Raw genomic sequence first — 16,201 nt, 5'->3', positions numbered from 1 at the left:
ACTAGTACATCAATATGATTTAATTATCCACACACTGAAATAAAAGGCCTACTGGTTTCTAGAAAAAACAAACCATTGTGAATCAATTGAAGACTTGTATGAAGTCATGAGTAAAATCATTACCAGCAATGCTGCCACATCACACGAATGTGACCAAGAAAATTACCACTACTACTACCAGAAGTATCAATAGAAGTTGAACCACCATGATTAGGAGTTGCCGAGATATTTTGTGGTGAGCGTAAACGTGGAAACCGGAAGGGGTCCATCCCCGTTGCCGGCAAGTAAAGAGAGATGAGAGAGAAGATGAAGAAGGAAGAAGATTTATTTTATTAACGCCTAGCGGCTTTTTACTGGATGGGTGAAAGTAACCGTTAGAAATAGCATTCCCTTTAAGCCCTTTAACCAAACATAGTCTGATAGTCTTAAAGAATTGACCAAGTCAAATTTACAAAATACATTGTCTTTCACAATAAAAGGCATTGCTCGGTTTTGTCAATCGTGTGGTCGCCTTGGTTACACAATTAAATTTTGTCCAACTATTCTAGCTTTTGGAGATCTCTTAAAACAGAGACTCTCAGAGGAACAAACACAACTAGTGATGAAAGCCATGGAACCGAAATATAAAGATAATTTTAAGGTTCCCTTCAATTTGAAAAATCAGGGACGCGAACTAGGATCTTTAGGTCTGGAACGTTTGTCCCTTGAGCCGCAAACAGAGGGACAAGACCCCAACACACCCAGACCATCTATTCGTACTAATTTTGGTGGATTATTATCTAGCTTGTCGTAGATCAAACGGAGCAAAGTTCAAACAACAACTGGGGTGAAATCGATGAACGTTGGAGCAGAGAGTTCAGGAGACAGGGAGACAGATTATACTCTCACACACTATGCAGTACTGCCGAACATTAACATACAACCAATCTCACTGGAAGGTCATCAAGAAGCGCGTACCATAAAACACTATAAAAGGACAGCGGGACAACTATCAATGGATGCGGAAGAAAGAGTACCGGCAACCCCAATGCCGGAAGAGAAATGAATCACTTGGCTTGGAATTGTCGGGGTTTAGCGAACGCCCCGACAAAAGAGACACTTTCACAGTTCCTAGGAGTGATGAGACATGACCCGTCTGAATCTCTTAACTTGGACGAGTTAGTCTATTTCGAGTCGTTATTATGATGAATTGCGTGTTTCTCTTTCTCAGGTGTCTTTTACGGAGTTAAGTGTGAAAACCGGAGTAAAACCGAGAGGAAGACACTGAGGGTATTTTGGTCATTTGGAAATTATGGTAGTCTGGCTATTTGGTCTACATTGGTGCTCGAATGAAATGTATGGTCCAAGACGAATCCACCGATGAAAGCGGAAGTCGAATCAGAATCCGAATGCTAAAGATAGACCGGGTCAAAGTATCAAAATCAAGTGACCAGGTCAACATATACCAACTCATCAACAGGTGGCGCAAATCTGACGGCGAAAACGAAATTTTCGGTACGTTGTTGGGATTTGATGGTATACTCTCGGGATAACAAGGACGGCAATATCCAATGTATCTCGATGCAAGCGTCTACGATGATCCCCGAAAATCCATTTCCGTATCTACATTGATCCGACGACTTCCATGCAAACCAGTAGAATCCCGCGGCTTCAATGTGAGGGTCGTAACTTCTTATGTTGCATCTGGTGTACTGTATCTCTATCACTTTACAAGATGGGTTATTTCCCTAATGGCCCCCTACTTTGTGACCAGCTTCCCGCCTGGCCCCCTACTTTACGAGAAATACCCATATGGCCCCCTAATACCGTTAACTTTAACTTTCAGTCACTCTCTCTCCTCCATCTCTTTTTCTCTCTCTGCCATGTCACGCCACCTCATCTGTTAGGCCACCTCATCACCTCTGCCGGAGAAGGTGATGAGGTGGCCTAACAGATGAGGTGGCGTGACATGGCAGAGAGAGAAAAAGAGATGGAGGAGAGAGAGTGACGGAAAGTTAAAGTTAACGGTATTAGGGGGCCATATGGGTATTTCTCGTAAAGTAGGGGGCCAGGCGGGAAGCTGGTCACAAAGTAGGGGGCCATTAGGGAAATAACCCTTACAAGATCACGTCAAAACCAGCCTGGCACCCATTCATTTGGTCAGATTCCATATCTTTAACGTCTATTTCTCTCTCTCGTTTTTATTAGAGAATTTATCAAGAGAGAGAAAGAAACCTTCCCATAAACAGATTCTTGGATCTGTCTTCTTTTCCTTTTGAAGGTAAGTTTATATTTTCATGGAGGGGATTACTGGTTATCTTAGATGGAGAACAGAAATAGAAAGAGAGGGAAAGTTACTTAAAGAGGGAAGGCAAGATTTTTAAAGAAGCAAAAAGGAAAGAAGAACCGAGAGAGGGAGAGAGCTCGGCTGTTTCAGAGACAGGAAAGAGATCAAACCAAGAAAGAAAGATTATCTTAGGTTCGATCCTCAGAGAGATAACCGAGATACTTTGGGTGGAGATTAGGAAATATATTCTAGAAAGAGAAACTGATGAAGACAGCTACTCGGATTCGGTTTGACAGAGAGAGACAGTTGGATATGGTTTTTATTCATCTCTTTATAAAAACAGAGGAAGGAGGGAATGAGGATCATCTCGGTTTGGAGGGGAAGATCATCATCTCAAGCTCAACCTATAGAGAAAATCGGAGAGAAAGAGAGAAACACCATTATCATCCACTTCTTTTCTTCTTCTTCTTGTTCTGTAATTCTTTTAGTGAGAGAAAGAAACAGAGAGAGAGAGAGAAATATTTGTAGGGAGAGAAATGAGTAATTTATAGAGAGAGAGATAAATAATCAATTGTTTTTATTTCTTCTTCATTTTTGTTTCTCTGGAGTTTTCTTTATTCATGGTTGTATGAGAGAGAGGTACTAGAAGAAGTTTAAAACAGTAGGGAGAGAGAGAGAAAGAGAGAAAACAGTGAAGAAGACGAGAAAAGAGATTGGAAAATAATTTTCCCACAGGGAAAATATTTTCGAGAAGATGAGAAAATCATTTTCCCTTAAGGCGCGTTTGGCGGATAAATGGGAAAATCAGAAGGAAATCATTTCCAGCTAAGAAAAGTTTAATTCTTTTTTTCATTTTCTCTCTTATTTTTCCTATTTATTTGAATCTCTGTAATTATTTATCCTCTCTTTGATGAACATGATTAGCTAAAACTATTTATCTAGGGTTTTTGATGAAACCAACTCTTGATTTTTTTGGCATATTCTTAATTGACGAATTCTTTTGATTGAACGATAAAGTTTAATTTGTTTTAATTTGTTAAATCAGTTATCTTTTCACTATCTATACTTTTAGATTTGATGCATCGTGCTTATGTTAAATCGTTTGACGGTTCATGCTTATTAATTGATAGATAGTAGTTTAGAAATATATTTTTCAAAAGAAGACAATTACCATTTTCTAAGAACCGATTTTATCGAAAACATCTTCCGAAATTCGGATAGTTTATTATCCAAAGTTTTGAGTTATAGAAAAAAGAACTAGTTAGTTAAATATGTGTAATAAAGGTGATTTTATGTGGTGGAAATCCTAAACCCTAGACTCCTCTCCCCATTTGAGTTCATTTTCATTTCCGTAATTTTATTTTAATATTTTATTTAAAAAAAAAAACCAAAACCAAACCATTTTAAAATCTTATTACTTCCTAATTTTAGAATAGGTTTAACTAGTCTCTGAGGAACGAACCGGTCTTACCGGAATTTATTACAACTTGACACCCGTGCACTTGCGGGTGTAAACCTATTTAGGGTAACCTTTTAGGCTTATCAAGTTTTTGGCACCGCTGCCGGGGACTATGTTTTAAATTTGTTCTAATCTTGGAAAGTTTTTATTTTTGGTAAGTTTTGATTTTTGGCCACTTTGACTTGCTTCTCTATTTTTGGTGTGTAGGGCATTAAGGAGCGAAAGAAAAGGCACAAACAAGGAGGAGGACCTCAAAAGAAGAAATTTACTGTTTTTATTTTTATTTTATTTTGTATTTATTTTGGTGAGAGAGAGACTTAGACTTTTTAGTACTTTCTTTTGTTTTGACCCTAAATTGGAGGGCTTTTATAAATTGTAACCGAAAAACCAAAACGAAGCCTCGGGTTCGAACACTCGCGGGGAGAGTGGCCCGAGTCGTCTGCAAAGGTCGTCGCCCGTCTCGAACGGGAGGTAACTTTCTCTAATCACCCACGAATCCCCTGTTAGTGGGTACTTTTCATAAGATCTTCGTAGTGCTTCCTCGGTTTTCGTGTTAAAAAAAAAAATTGATGAGAAATGGATAGATCGTGGTCTCAACATAATGGCAGAAGGGACGAGAGTTCTTCAAATCTACCATGGTGGTATTTAGCAAATGGGCAGAATAGTAATAGTCATCCTAGAGACAATGTGCATAATGATGGTCGTAGGGATTATTATCAACCTCAAGAAGGTTATGAATATTATAGATAGGGAAGTTTTATAAGGCCTCCCCAATTTTGTTAAAAGGCCTCCCCATGAACCATTTTACTTGCTAAATTATCACTGAGGGGAGGCCTTTTAACAAAAATGAGGGGGCCCTATAAAATCTCCCTTATAGATATCCTGACAGATCATCTTACATGCATTATAGTAGAGAGTCTTATGCTCCAAATGTGTCCCAACCTCAATGGAAAAACATTGAAACTAATGACTCTTACATGCATTATAACGAAGAATCTTATGCTTCACACGTATCTCAACCTCAATGGGATAACGGTGAAACTGTAGATCCTTCATCTTTAGCATCATCTTCGTTGGCCGAAACTATGAGTATGTTAAAGAAGGTTCATGAAGAGTCTATTAGTGCGCTAAGGAGGATTAATGGAGAATCTTCTGCTCCACACGTGTCTCAACCTCAATGGGATAACGGTGAAAAGGTTGACTCTCCATCTTTAGCATCATCTTTGTTGGCCGAAACTATGAGTATGTTAAAGAAGGTTCATGAAGAGTCTATTAGTGCGCTAAGGAGGATTAATGGAGAATCTTCTGCTCCACACGTATCTCAACTTCAGTGGGATAACGGTGAAATTATTGACTCTCCATCTTTAGGATCATCTTCATTGACCCAAACTGTTAGTGATCTTCAAAAGAGTACCTTCGAGTTTTGTCAGACTTTAGAAGAAAAGACTGACAATATCTGCAGACCTCTACAAGAAATAACAACCAGTATTATAGAAGAAGATCACCATGAGAATGTAGAGTACGGTCCACAGTGTCCTGTGTACTATGATGACGAGGATACAATTTTAGAGGAGTATAGTTCTCCCGACAACATCGTTATTGAGACTAAAATCTCAGAAACGATGGAGCCCGATATTGAGATATCCTCTCATTGTATCGAACCTGAAATCCATTCAGACCATAATGAAGAGTTCACTAGAGTGAAAGATGATTTGAAGTCGTTTGACTCAACTGAGGATGATGAATCATGGTTGACCAATTTGCTAAATGAGAGGATTGACTCGCCTAATTTAGGCGAAGATTTAGAATTCTTCAAGGACCCTGATTACATCATGATAAAAGAGATCACAGAAGGTTTATCTGAACCAATTTCTAGGGACTTTGAGTCTGATAGTAGGGTTTCTCCATTGAAGGAACCTGAAGTACCTGTTTTAGAGAACCCTAGTTTAAGTCCGGGTGTCATTGATAGTCCTCTAGATTACTTTGCATTTTGTCCCTCAAAACCATGTGTAGATTTTGAAGCACTCACTCCCACTGTTGATCATCCATATGAAGACCCATTCTATCCGGCCTGTACTCTCTCTAGTGCGGTGCCAAACTTAACGACCTTATTGTCGTCTAAGTTTGGGGATCGCCCTTCTTTCTTGATAGTCTCACTTACACTATCACCAAGTTACGAAAATGTGAGACTATCGTTCACTGAAAACTTTGTGTTTTGGGTGGACCCACAGATGTATCGATTATTCGTTTACAGTTAATCACATATTTGTAATCCAGTAGGTATAATTTTTTATATTTTTCGAACCATCTGTTTCGTCTGGCTGAAGACGTTAAACTTAGCGCTTTCTGGGAGGCAACCCACGGCTAGGACGTCAGAATCAGGTAATATCTTTCCCTCATCTTATTATTTTTACATAGTCTTCAGAACATTGAGGACAATGTTCGATTTAAGTTTGGGGACAGGGGATTGATTTTTTTGCTAAGTCCTTATTTCAAAAATTCAAAAGGGTTTAAATTTTTTTATTTTGGATTGAAAAAGTGAGTCTAGTTGTTTTTGCTTGTTAATAGTTATAGAGTCTAGTTGGTTGTACTGCACTTTTGCTAAAGCTTTTTTCACGAATTTCGAGTCTTGAGGTTGTCTGTGCACTAGCCATGTGAGTGTTAGATAGGTGAAGAGTAGACTTTTCTGAGAGAACTTAATCGATCATTAGTGGAGACTTAACCTATGTGAGAGTCTGAGCCTTTCCTTTTGTTTTGAGTGATATCTTCTGTGATAACTCCGAGTAGAATGAAGAGCTACTCAACCTCGCAATATTCATTAGAGCTCAGTTGATCTCTTGAGTTCAAATTTTACAACCACTAGGGATGTCATCAGGAAGTAAACCCTTCTCTTGTAGTCTGAGAAACTTGAAAGCAATGTAGAGGAAAATAGATCTCATCCATCATTTAGAACCCTGAGAATAAGACATGAAGCAAAGAGGAGAAAATTATACCCAAGGAAATTTTTGAGAAAGTAAGTTGTGTATTTTGAGTTGTATTACCAGAAGAGAAAAAAAATATAGAAAAAAAAAGAAGCAAAGAAAAAAAAAAAAGAAATAGAAAAAAAAGTGTTTGTGTAGTTTTGTTTAAGTGTTTATCTCTTGAAGTAATTCTTGAAGATTTGAAGACGTCGAGTTCTCAGGAGTTCTAGTCACGTCATCATTATAGTCTATTGACCTCTAGGAAGCATTGTTAGATAGTTGATCAGGTGAGAAGAGTTGGTTAACTTCCCCATTCCGTATTAGTGGTTGTTTCCTTTCTATGAGATCAGTCGTTTACCAAAAATTTAGTCTGTCTTTTTGTAATGTGTTGAGTTTTTCTTCATGCTCATACTCGCACATTGAGTGAAACATTTCTGAGTGACTTAAATTTTTGAGTGTATGACCGTGAGGCAGTAGTCGAGGCGAAATGTATTGAGAAGGTAATCGAGGTCTTGCCTGTTTGGAACCCAAATGATACTCATATTGGCTGGTCATGTGCACTTTAGGTCTTGATTACTAGTGAAGGGAATTTTAGCTTTTGTATGGTTTGGTTGGCTTGGATTTCATTTCTATTAACTTTCGAAAACCTACCGGATGAACATTTTTAGTCCACATCATATTTAGACCCTTTTGCATTTTTTGATCTTTGAATTTTGTGGGTATATTCACTGCAAACCCTCACGAGACAAAACTCGTCCTTTAGGGCAACCTAGGGGTTTAACGGCTTGTTGCACGTGCTAAGTGCAATCGTGATTCCCTACGAAAGTGGGGAAATGGGTTTAGTTTTATTTTTCTATTTTGCTCGAGGACTAGCAAAATCTAAGTTTGGGGATGTTTGATGAGACATGAAAATGTCCCATCTGAATCTCTTAACTTGGACGAGTTAGTCTATTTCGAGCCGTTATTATGATGAATTGCGTGTTTCTCTTTCTCAGGTGTCTTTTACGGAGTTAAGTGTGAAAACCGGAGTAAAACCGAGAGGAAGACACTGAGGGTATTTTGGTCATTTGGAAATTATGGTAGTCTGGCTATTTGGTCTACGTTGGTGCTCGAATGAAATGTATGGTCCAACACGAATCCACCTACGAAAGCGGAAGTCGAATCGGAATCCAGATGCTAAAGATAGACCGGGTCAAAGTATCAAAATCAAGTGACCAGGTCAACATATACCAACTCATCAACAGGTGGCGCAAATCTGACGGCGAAAACGAAATTTTCGGTACGTTGTTGGGATTTGATGGTATACTCTCGGGATAACAAGGACGGCAATATCCAATGTATCTCGATGCAGGCGTCTACGATGATCCCCGAAAATCCATTCCCGTATCTACATTGATCCGACGACTTCCATGCAAACCAGTAGAATCCCGCGGCTTCAATGTGAGGGTCGTAACTTCTTATGCTGCATCTGGTGTACTGTATCTCTATCACTTTACAAGATCACGTCAAAACCAACCTGGCACCCATTCATTTGGTCAGATTCCATATCTTTAACGTCTATTTCTCTCTCTCGTTTTTATTAGAGAATTTATCAAGAGAGAGAAAGAAACCTTCCCATAAACAGATTCTTGGATCTGTCTTCTTTTCCTTTTGAAGGTAAGTTTATATTTTCATGGAGGGGATTACTGGTTATCTTAGATGGAGAACAGAAATAGAAAGAGAGGGAAAGTTACTTAAAGAGGGAAGGCAAGATTTTTAAAGAAGCAAAAAGGAAAGAAGAACCGAGAGAGGGAGAGAGCTCGGCTGTTTCAGAGACAGGAAAGAGATCAAACCAAGAAAGAAAGATTATCTTAGGTTCGATCCTCAGAGAGATAACCGAGATACTTTGGGTGGAGATTAGGAAATATATTCTAGAAAGAGAAACTGATGAAGACAGCTACTCGGATTCGGTTTGACAGAGAGAGACAGTTGGATATGGTTTTTATTCATCTCTTTATAAAAACAGAGGAAGGAGGGAATGAGGATCATCTCGGTTTGGAGGGGAAGATCATCATCTCAAGCTCAACCTATAGAGAAAATCGGAGAGAAAGAGAGAAACACCATTATCATCCACTTCTTTTCTTCTTCTTCTTGTTCTGTAATTCTTTTAGTGAGAGAAAGAAACAGAGAGAGAGAGAGAAATATTTGTAGGGAGAGAAATGAGTAATTTATAGAGAGAGAGATAAATAATCAATTGTTTTTAGGGTTAATTTTACATTGACCCCCATTTATAATGTGATATTAGGACTTCACCCCCAAAATCAAAACTGTTTAGGCGTTAACCCCCAATTGCTCTTTTTCCGTCATTTACACGTTAACTGGTCAGTGTGTGAGTCACACGCGTGAGTCGTGACCAAACTGCCCCTCGTACCATCCTCCATCTAATCTAACGGTCACCATCTCATCTCCCGATCAACGGTCCAGATTGAATATTTCAATATAGCTGTTGAATTATGTTGGGAGAATTTGACATACACCCCCACTATTATATGAATATTAGGACTACACCCCCACTTTTTGAAAACTTTTGATATACACCCCCACCTGGAACCGTCAACTCAGAGTTAAGTTGGGTGTGTGTGAAACACACGCGCCAACCATGACGATTTTACCCTTTTGTAGATGTTGAAATATTTTGAGCGATTTTGACATACACCCCCACTATTATATGAATTTTTGGACTACACCCCCATTTTTTTGAAAGAAACAAAATTTTTCAATTTGCCCTCCAACGATCGTCTTTTACCTTTTTCTTATAAACTTATTTATCTTGGACAAGCTAAAAGGTCAAAGCGAAAGAACTTATTTATCTTATATGTCAAATAAGATAAATAAGTTCCTCCCATATAAGATAAATAAGTTCTTTCGCTTGATATCCCAAATAGTTCCTCCCATCTTTTCTATAGTTTGATATCTCAAATAGTTCTTTCGCTTTGACCTTTTAGCTTGTCTAAGATAAATAAATTTATAAGACAAAAGGTAAAAGATGATCGTTGGAGGGCAAATTGAAAATTTTTGATTTTTTCAAAAAATGGGGGTGTAGTCCAAAAATTCATATAATAGTGGGGGTGTATGTCAAAATCGCTCAAAATATTTCAACAACTACAAAAGGGTAAAATCGTCATGGTTGGCGCGTGTGTTTCGCACACACTCAACTTAACTCTGAGTTGACGGTTTCCGTCCAAGTGGGGGTGTATATCAAAAGTTTTGAAAAAGTGGGGGTGTAGTCCTAATATTCATATAATAGTGGGGGTGTATGTCAAATTCTCCCAATTATGTTTCCCAAAACTATACCCCCACAAGCTCCCAACGGTAACAACCCTAAAAGCTTATAAAAAGCAAGAGATTCAATCGATGGATGATGAAGTTTTGGGAGGGTTGAAACCTTAAATTGTGTTCATTGTTTCGAAAACGATGGCAGGAGGAGCTAAGTGTAGTTCATCATCTGAGGTATACACTGATATCTTCTATTTTCGGTTGGGGGTCCTTCCCTAATTATCGTATTTACAGTGGGGTGTTATCTCAACTGTTATGTGCAATTTTCGTTTTCAGGAAGTCATGTGTCAAATTTGTGAGATGAAGGCTCATGTAGCTCTAAATTGCCCATTTCTTTACTCCGCATGTACGAAGAGAAATTGTGATGGCATTCGAAAAGTGATGGTGTCGAGTACTTCAAGAAACCCCGGAAGAAAGTATTTGAGATGCCAATACCTCAAATGTGAATCTTTTCAGTGGCTAGATGAAGCCATGCTTGAATATCAAACTCAACGTGTGAAACAACATCGAGTAGTGGGTTGCTATGGTTGTGGAGATCCAAGTGACTGGAAGAAAGATTGCCCGATGAATAAGAACCAAGGACAGAAGCAAAGTAACCATTCTCAAGCTCAAATAGTGATAACAACTACTCTTGAAGAGTTTTGTAACAAGTTTAACAATGTGAAACTTTGAAGTATGTAGGGTACCCAAGTATGTATGTATGAAGATGATATTGAATAAGTTAGAAGTTAAAGATTAGACATTTGTAGCAATTCACATTCAAAAGGTTTGAACTTTACAAAAAAACTAAGATTCAAAACATACCCAACTTTTATAGCTCCAAAAGTACATGTTACATAAACCTAACAAGACTTAACATAGTTCCTGTTAGATACCTAACACATCTTCCTTAGTTTTCAAACCTACTGCTCTTCACAAAATGATCAACTATCTAAACATAACCATATTTCCACAAAAAAAGAGCAAAATCTATAAGTATGTTCTTCACAAAATGATCAAAATGATAAACCCAACCTAATTACTTCTTCCCTGCTTTTCTTGGTTGTAACTTAGAAGGCCTAAATACTTGGTTCATTGGTATTGTTGGTGACCTGCCAAAGAATGTCCTGCATCCTGGATTTGCTGTGGATGTTGATGGTTGGGTTGTGGATGTTGATGGTTGAGTGGTGGTGGACTGTTGTGTAGATGGTGTAGCACCATTCATTCCCCTAGGCAGAGTTGGTGGGGGTCTTTGTGGTTGTGATTGACCACCCTTGCAGGTCCTACTGTTGTGACCCACACCACCACATCTCTTGCACTTCTTTGGCTTCTTCTGGCTGGAAGGTCCTTCATCTACACCTCTCCTCCTTTGCTTCTTTGGCCTCCCGCTGGCCTAACTATGATGGGTGGAAGCACTTCATACATTGACTACAAACACCACCAACACATCACATAAACAATCATTAGGACAAGATTAACCAAATAACAAAGTAATATTCATCAAAGAAAAAAGCAATCATTAGCAACACTTACTTCACCCCAGTCTTTGCTTTGCTTCATTGGAGTTATAAATCCACCATATGCAATTAGGTAAGTACTTACCTTGTGATAATCACTACAATATCTATCAATGAAGTTATAAGAAATGTTAAAAAGGTTTACACATGTTGTAATGTAATCTTAAACTACAAATGGTTAAAGAATTGTCAAAAAAGTTATAAGTTATAAGTTCTTACTCTGCCCGTGATCTCCTAGTTTGCATGATGATAGGGACAGCATGACTGCATGGGATTCCAGTAAGATCCCATACACAACAGGAACAACTCAAGTTAGCCAAGTTCACAGTCCATCTATTTGCAGTATTTACCTCATACACATTGAAAAGATGGTCACTGGCTCCTTGGATTCTAAACTTGCTTATGCTCTTTTGATACCCATCTATTACCCTCTTGGCTCTTGGTACAATCCCATTGGGATCCCACTGTCTAGCTGTTTTCCTTCTCTCATATAGCAAAGACATCATCATCAAGTGAAACTTATCTATCATAGATGACTTCCTGAAAACGAAAATTTGACAGTGGGATCTCAAATACTTTCTTCCGGCATCTCAAATACTTTCTTCCGGGGTTTCTTGAAGTACTCGACACCATCACTTTTCGAATGCCATCACAATTTCTCTTCGTACATGCGGAGTAAAGAAAGGGGCAATTTAGAGCTACATGAGCCTTCATCTCACAAATTTGACACATGACTTCCTGAAAACGAAAATTGCACATAACAGTTAAGATAACACCCCACTGTAAATACGATAATTAGGGAAGGACCCCCAACCAAAAATAGAAGATATCAGTGTATACCTCAGATGATGAACTACACTTAGCTCCTCCTGCCATCGTTTTCGAAACAATGAACACAATTTAAGGTTTCAACCCTCCCAAAACTTCATCATCCATCGATTGAATCTCTTGCTTTTTATAAGCTTTTAGGGTTGTTACCGTTGGGAGCTTGTGGGGGTAGTTTTGGGAAACATAATTCAACAGCTATATTGAAATATTCAATCTGGACCGTTGATCGGGAGATGAGATGGTGACCGTTAGATTAGATGGAGGATGGTACGAGGGGCAGTTTGGTCACGACTCACGCGTGTGACTCACACACTGACCAGTTAACGTGTAAATGACGGAAAAAGAGCAATTGGGGGTTAACGCCTAAACAGTTTTGATTTTGGGGGTGAAGTCCTAATATCACATTATAAATGGGGGTTAATGTCAAATTATCCCTTGTTTTTATTTCTTCTTCATTTTTGTTTCTCTGGAGTTTTCTTTATTCATGGTTGTATGAGAGAGAGGTACTAGAAGAAGTTTAAAACAGTAGGGAGAGAGAGAGAAAGAGAGAAAACAGTGAAGAAGACGAGAAAAGAGATTGGAAAATAATTTTCCCACAGGGAAAATATTTTCGAGAAGATGAGAAAATCATTTTCCCTTAAGGCGCGTTTGGCGGATAAACGGGAAAATCAGAAGGAAATCATTTCCAGCTAAGAAAAGTTTAATTCTTTTTTTCATTTTCTCTCTTATTTTTCCTATTTATTTGAATCTCTGTAATTATTTATGATCTCTTTGATGACCATGATTAGCTAAAACTATTTATCTAGGGTTTTTGATGAAACCAACTCTTGATTTTTTTGGCATATTCTTAATTGACGAATTCTTTTGATTGAACGATAAAGTTTAATTTGTTTTAATTTGTTAAATCAGTTATCTTTTCACTATCTATACTTTTAGATTTGATGCATCGTGCTTATGTTAAATCGTTTGACGGTTCACGCTTATTAATTGATAGATAGTAGTTTAGAAATATATTTTTCAAAAGAAGACAATTACCATTTTCTAAGAACCGATTTTATCGAAAACATCTTCCGAAATTCGGATAGTTTATTATCCAAAGTTTTGAGTTATAGAAAAAAGAACTAGTTAGTTAAATATGTGTAATAAAGGTGATTTTATGTGGTGGAATCCTAAACCCTAGACTCCTCTCCCCATTTGAGTTCATTTTCATTTCCGTAATTTTATTTTAATATTTTATTTAAAAAAAAAAACCAAAACCAAATCATTTTAAAATCTTATTACTTCCTAATTTTAGAATATGTTTAACTAGTCTCTGAGGAACGAACCGGTTTTACCGGAATTTATTACAACTTGACACCCGTGCACTTGCGGGTGTAGACCTATTTAGTGTAACCTTTTAGGCCTATCAAGGAGCGACAAAACCACAACTAGTTTTTCTCTCCGAAACTGGAATTACTAATTATAATGTATTTCCTTGTTTTATTAAGTATGACTTGTCTAATTATGTAGTTGTTCCCTCCACTGGTAGAAGTAGGGGTGTGTTACTTCATTAGTCAAATGAATTAGTAGTAAATGTTAATTTCACTTCGGCTAATTGTATTCATATTACTGTCCAATCCGCCATGAATCCGAACCCTTGGGTTATATTTTGCATTTACGGACCACCTAGGGTCCAGGATAGACCGGCCTTTTGGTCCACCCTCCTCCTTAAGATTCATACCATCACTAGACCCTACTGTTGTATCAGCGACCTTAACGCGATGAGCTCTAGTGCTGACAAATGGGGGGATCCACAAACATCCCATTCATGTCCAATTTTCAGAACTTTATCAGGGAGGCTAACCTCCTGGACTTAGGGTTTAACGATCCGGGATACACTTGGACAAATTGTAAAGCTCTTCACCATTTGACTAGAGAGAGGCTAGACCGTGTTTTATGCGACGCCTCCTGGTTATTACAATTCCCAGAGGCGAGAGTGTTCCATTTGCCTAGGTATAATAGCGATCATGCGCCTATTTTACTAAAATTGTCTATTCAAGGTAACGTGTTAAATACTATTTCAAATTTTGAGGTATTTTGGACAAAAGATGCAGATTACAGGGCCACATTTCAGACCAAGTGGGAAACCAGCACAGGTCCATTTCCATATAAGCTCCAACTAGTAAAGGACTCAATCCGTAAATGGAGTAAACGCGCATTTGGGGTCTTGAAAAACAGATTGACCATATTAAAAAAATGCTTGGAAGATATCCAAACTCTGGACCCCACAGAGGAGACTATGCAAATCGAGAGCAATATCCAAGAACAAATCATACATTTGGAAGACGTGCAAAAATCAAAAGCCGAACAAAGAGCTAAAACAAAGTTTGTTCACAATGGTGATAGGAACACGGAGGCATTCCACATTTTGATGTCTATGAGGCGACAGAAAAACAAAATACATCAACTTAAACTCAACTCGGGTCAGGTATCCACAAATGAGGACGATATTGCAGATGAACTGACAAATTTTTTTCAGAATTTATTTCAGACAGAGGAGGTGATTTCCCAACCCACTGAGATACTCAACGCATATAAGGTATTTTCGACTGAAGTGCTGGCCCATATCTCAAGGGTCCCCTCGGCCAAGGAAATAAAAGAGGTTATCGTGAAGATGGGCTCTATTAAGAGCCCGGGACCGGATAGCTTACCTTGCTTCTTTTTTCAACACAATTGGGAGGTCGTAGGCGAGGAGTTGATCGCTTTTATCAGGGACATATTTATTTCAGGTGATATCAACCCTTCTCTCAACTTGACAACCATTGTTTTAATTCCCAAGATCAGGAACCCGAGTAAGGCCTCGGACTACAGACCGATTTCCCTATGCAACTCAGTGTACAAATTCATCACGAAAATTATAGTAAACCGTATTCGTCCTTACCTTGAGGATAAAATCATTTGGACGCAAAATGCTTTTGTTCATGGGTCGACAAATTATGGATAATATAGTGACTACTCAAGAACTTCTCCACTCTATGAACTTGTCTAGGGCCAAAAAAAGAGTTTTTACTCTGAAAATGGACATGGCTAAGGCATATGATCGTGTGGATTGGATTTTCCTCCATAAGGTCCTCATGGCCTCAGGCCTTCAGGGCACCATACTCAAACTGATTATGAGCAGCATCACTACCTTTAGATTCAACATTAAGGTAAACGGGAAATTAGTGGGGGACTTGACGGCCTCTAGAGGCCTGAGACAAGGGTGCCCGTTATCACCCTATCTCTTCATTCTAACCTCGCAGTCTCTCTCCCTCTTAATTTTTCATTATGCACAAAATAACACTTTTACAGGGTATAAGATAAATCAAGTCAGTCCCATTATCACACATTTGTTATTTGCGGACGACTTGATTATCTTCGAAAAAGCTAATCAAAAAAATCTAGATGCTATTTTACATATGATGGATCAGTATGCAGCTTTCTCAGGACAAAAAGTGAACTTTGAGAAGTCATCTCTTCACTTCAGTCGAGGAGTACCCGAGCACATCCAACACCAATTCAGCAATCAACTAAATGCGCCAATCATGACAGACCAGGCAAAGTACTTGGGAGCACTCATTTTAAAACCAAGTAACCGTATCAAGAGCCACCAATGGTTAGTAGATAAAATCTTTGGCCGGTCGTACTGTTTTAATTAAGTCAGTCCTAGGACCTTATTGTACATACCCATTCAGCTACCAGCTCTTGCCAAGTGGTGTTATTGACAAACTTGAAAAGGCAGAGCGTAGTTTTTGGTGGGGACATGCAGACAACGAACGAAAATTTCACTTCATTAGATGGGAAATAATTAGTAGACCAAAAAACAAGGGAGGACTAGGAATCAGAACTTTAAAACAGG

This window comes from Eschscholzia californica, unplaced genomic scaffold (assembly GCF_041429995.1).
Source record: "Eschscholzia californica isolate CP2 unplaced genomic scaffold, dmEscCali1.0.p SCAF_6, whole genome shotgun sequence".
Lineage (NCBI taxonomy): Eukaryota > Viridiplantae > Streptophyta > Magnoliopsida > Ranunculales > Papaveraceae > Eschscholzia > Eschscholzia californica.
This window is presented reverse-complemented; position numbering follows the sequence as displayed.